The following is a 4042-nucleotide window of genomic DNA, read 5'->3' as shown; positions in this document are numbered from 1 at the left end:
GGACAAGGGGTAATGGTTATAAGCTGGAAGAGGGCAGATTTAGATTAGATATTAGGAAGAAATATTTCACTGTGAGAGTCGTGAGACACTGGAACAGGTTGCCCAGGGAAGCTGTGGATGTCCCATCCGTGGAGGTGTTCAAGGCCAGGCTGGATGAGGCTTTGAGCAACCTGGTCTAGTGGAAGGTGTCCCTGCCTTTAAGGTCCTTCCCAACCCTAACCATTCTATGATTCTGTGAAATAATCTTGTAGGAATGGTTCTTGTATTAGTGATGAAGTATCTTCATCATAGTTTTCTTTTGTTTTACTGTTTTAAGTATGCAAAACTCATTCAGGTTTTATTTGGGTTGTAATGCAGTAGGTGTCTCTAAATTTCAGCTACTGTTGGTCTTAATTCTGCTGTGGTGGATTTATTTTGCCATTTAAGGCATGCTTCAGAATATGTTACTGACCAAGGTGGAGAGCGTGGAAAAACTCCTCTTTTCTGTTTGCTGAAACAATCATACAAATAATGGACAGGCACCAACAGTGATCGTAAAATTTTAACCTGATGTCCCTCTGTTTCTTCTGCCTTTCACCAAATCCATTGACATACATGGCTGTAACAAAAGGCCTGTGCATACTCTGTAACGAGGCCAGGCAGTGTCTTGTGGGAGTGTTTTCCTGATGATTGTTGTAGTTATTGTTATCGTTTTCTGTAATTATGGCCAATTTTCCTTCCCATAATGCTGATAAATCTGCTATTCAAGTGAAAGTAAAGTCCTTGTCACCTCCTTTGACCTTGTCTACTGTCTGCAATTTCCTGTTTACATGAGGAGTTGATGTCAGTAAACAATTTACATTTGTCACAAGATTAAAATCACAAATTACATTTGTCCACAAGGTAACAGTGCAGTGGATTGCTTAAGTGAAAATGGCTCTGAACTAGGTTCAGCCACTAGTAGAGAAAGAAGTTGACCCCTATTTTGTTTAATTAACATGTGAGGTATGAAACAAAATTAACTATTGGCTTAACTATGCCAATGCCTGTTCAGAGGGCATTGTAGAAGTTGTAATGTTGGCAGGCTGTTCAAGTGAACTGGTAGCATGAGTAGTTTTGATATCTGGCTGAAATTACATGAATCTGACAGGGCAGATATTTTGAAATTCTCTCGTGCATACCTGCTCAAGAAACACAGTAGAGAATCAAAATAAATCTTTACTAATTCAGATCTGCTTTACATTTTCCTTTATGGAGAGGTACTACCTTGGAATATTTCCAAATAGATGGATTCACTTTGTGTGTGTTTCTATTAGGAATGAGTTAAAGCATTCCGAATTTATTTGGATGGAATACTGTATGAAGTTAAAAGAAACAGAGGAGAAGATTATAAAGGATGAAAAACACCTTGAGGAGTTAGTGAAGCAAAAAGCAGAAATCCAGGAAGATGCAAAATGTTGGAACAGCAAAGTGAGTCTTGAATATTTATAACCAAGCAAGTAAATTAGTATCTTTTATTGAAAAGTCCGTGAATGCCTGAATATTTTGTGTGTTTAAGAGTTATGGTCCTCTGTAAAAGTAAAAATACAAATGCTGATTTTAAAATAGTGATAGACTCTATAGAACTCTCATGTTCATTCTTCTGTTGTAGTATTATTTTTCAGCTTTATTTATTAAAAATATCATAATCATCTTACAGTCCTTTAAGTAACCTGGATATTTTTTATTATTGGATACATATGTGCTTAATGTTGCTTATCTTCTTAAATCATCTGTAAAAAAGTGTGCATTTAGTGGGACAGCATAAGTGTTCTCTTGAATTAGTAGATTTTTTTTGAGATGACATGTGATGCACTCTTACGGCAGGCAGAGTGATACTTTATTTTTTTTTTAACTTAAAATTCCCCTGTTTTCTGCTATATTTGTCTGGCATTCATTCTGAAATCTTGTTGTACTTGGCAGTTTAAAATCTGAACTGGAGTTCCTCACACTGCCTGACTAGGAGTTTTAAATTCATTGACAGCTCCATATGTGTAACCAGAAGAAAATGCCTAAAACAGTATTTAGATGCCCACAACTGAACTTGTTATTTTTTTATATGTATGTTTATATATGTGTAGGTATATATGTATAAATAAAGCATGAAATTAATTCTTTTTTACATGCCCAGTGCTGTTGTGGTTTGTGCATCTAGATGGGTAGGTCCCGCGAAGGATTCAGTGGAATCCAGAATCTAGGTGGAGTATTTCTGAGAAGCTCAATCTACCAAGCATGCCCATAACTTGACAAAAAAACCCTAAGCACCCCTCCTTCCCAAAAGTAAAAATACAGTAATATTAGACAGCCACCAATGGGCATGTTCTTGCCTTTTGTCTCCAACTGTGTGATACAGTTTTCTTCCTGTTATTGGCACCAGCAACTGTTGCCAACTGGTATCTGGAAAACCACTATTTTCAAATAGAGCCAATACTTACTAGTAAATTTTTTTTTTTTTTTTTTTTTCTTTCTGGGTATGTTTCCCTCTGAGTTTGCCTGACCTGACATACTTCAGTAGGTACTACCTGGGTATTAAGACCAACACAAGGGAAAGGGAGAAATGCCCAACAGGATAAGGTGGGGCATGGAACTGCTCCATTTGGTGACCACCTTTGGTTTGATTAGTTTATCCTAAAGGTGAGCCAGAGTTAGGTTTAGCATGAAGCTGATCTGTTACTGTCAAATTTCTTCAAAAATGTGGCTAAACCAACCGACTTTATAAATAATAACAGATTTTCAGAAAGCTCAAAGGTATTCTGATCATCATAGAAATGTTACTGGGATAATGCAGTTATTCATTCTGGGAATTGGGAAGGTATTTGGGATTATTTTCAGTGACTTCAGTGGCATTTGAATTGGATCCAAGTTATAACATGACAATTGTCGTGTACATCAACAAGTTTGAAGACAGAATTAGTGATGCAAACTAATATTTTTCTACAATTTTTTGCCGGGCTTTTCCCTCTTGTTTTAATTCATGCTACTTTTAAAATTTTATATATGAACTATTAGGAGTGTTGCAACTTTTGACACTGAGTTTTCTTTTTTTTAATGTTACCCAGATTTGCATTCCAAAAGGTATTGGTATGCATTTAATCCCTTTTCTGTATCTACATGAGTTTTGCTCTTAAATATTAGAAGAAACCCTTCTTATAGAATTAATCTCATACTTTCTTTATTCTTTTGTCTTCATTAATTACCTGCACAGTATGTCAGTATTTCAGGTTATTCCTGTCAAAATAGTTGCTCTAAAAACAGTGAAAGAGGGAAAAAACTTTTCTGAATCATGTTTTTCCTATGTACTAGCAATTTAAAAACTGGGACATTTTGCTCATACTTAATCTGTTGGGGTTTTTGCCCCTTTAGATGTAATGAGTTTGTCTTTCCCACACTTCCCCTGAACAATATTTCTTAGAATATTTCATGTATTGGGAGACTTAACAATTTGCTTTTTAAAGTCTTCTTTTTCTAGGTTAGGAAAGGTGCTTCTATGCAGTTTTTCCTCACAGATCATGTTTTATAATCTCTAACCATTCAGGTTAGGACCTTCAGTCCTGGACTAGTTAGGAAGGTACAGCCATGCAAGGACGATGAGCAGAATCCTAGAGAAGTACAACAGAGCTATGACATTCTGGACAAGATAACAAGACAAACCTTAGCTGCTGGGACATAGTCACAAAGGATCTTATGTAAATCAGATTCTTGAGGTAGCAATAGGAAATCACATGCCATTTAGAGTACCTGTGTCCCAGTTCTGTCCTGATCTTCCCACATGTATTCTCTAGCCTTATGCTAACATCCTTATCAGCCCTGATCCTGCTTGAACATGTTTGTTGTCTGGTCGTATTCCAGCTAGACGTATCTCCATGGAGGTTGTATAGGTAAGTTCTGTCAGGATAGCTATGTTGTTTGAGCTTCTGCAGAGGAAGGAGAGATGAAGGAAACAAAGTTTATAATTGGGCTCAATGTGAGCAGGTATGCCTTTCTCTGCCTAAAGCAACTTTAGATGTTTTCCTTATCCTGTAGA

Source organism: Pterocles gutturalis, unplaced genomic scaffold (assembly GCF_000699245.1).
Source record: "Pterocles gutturalis isolate BGI_N339 unplaced genomic scaffold, ASM69924v1 scaffold4913, whole genome shotgun sequence".
NCBI lineage: Eukaryota > Metazoa > Chordata > Aves > Pterocliformes > Pteroclidae > Pterocles > Pterocles gutturalis.
This window is presented reverse-complemented; position numbering follows the sequence as displayed.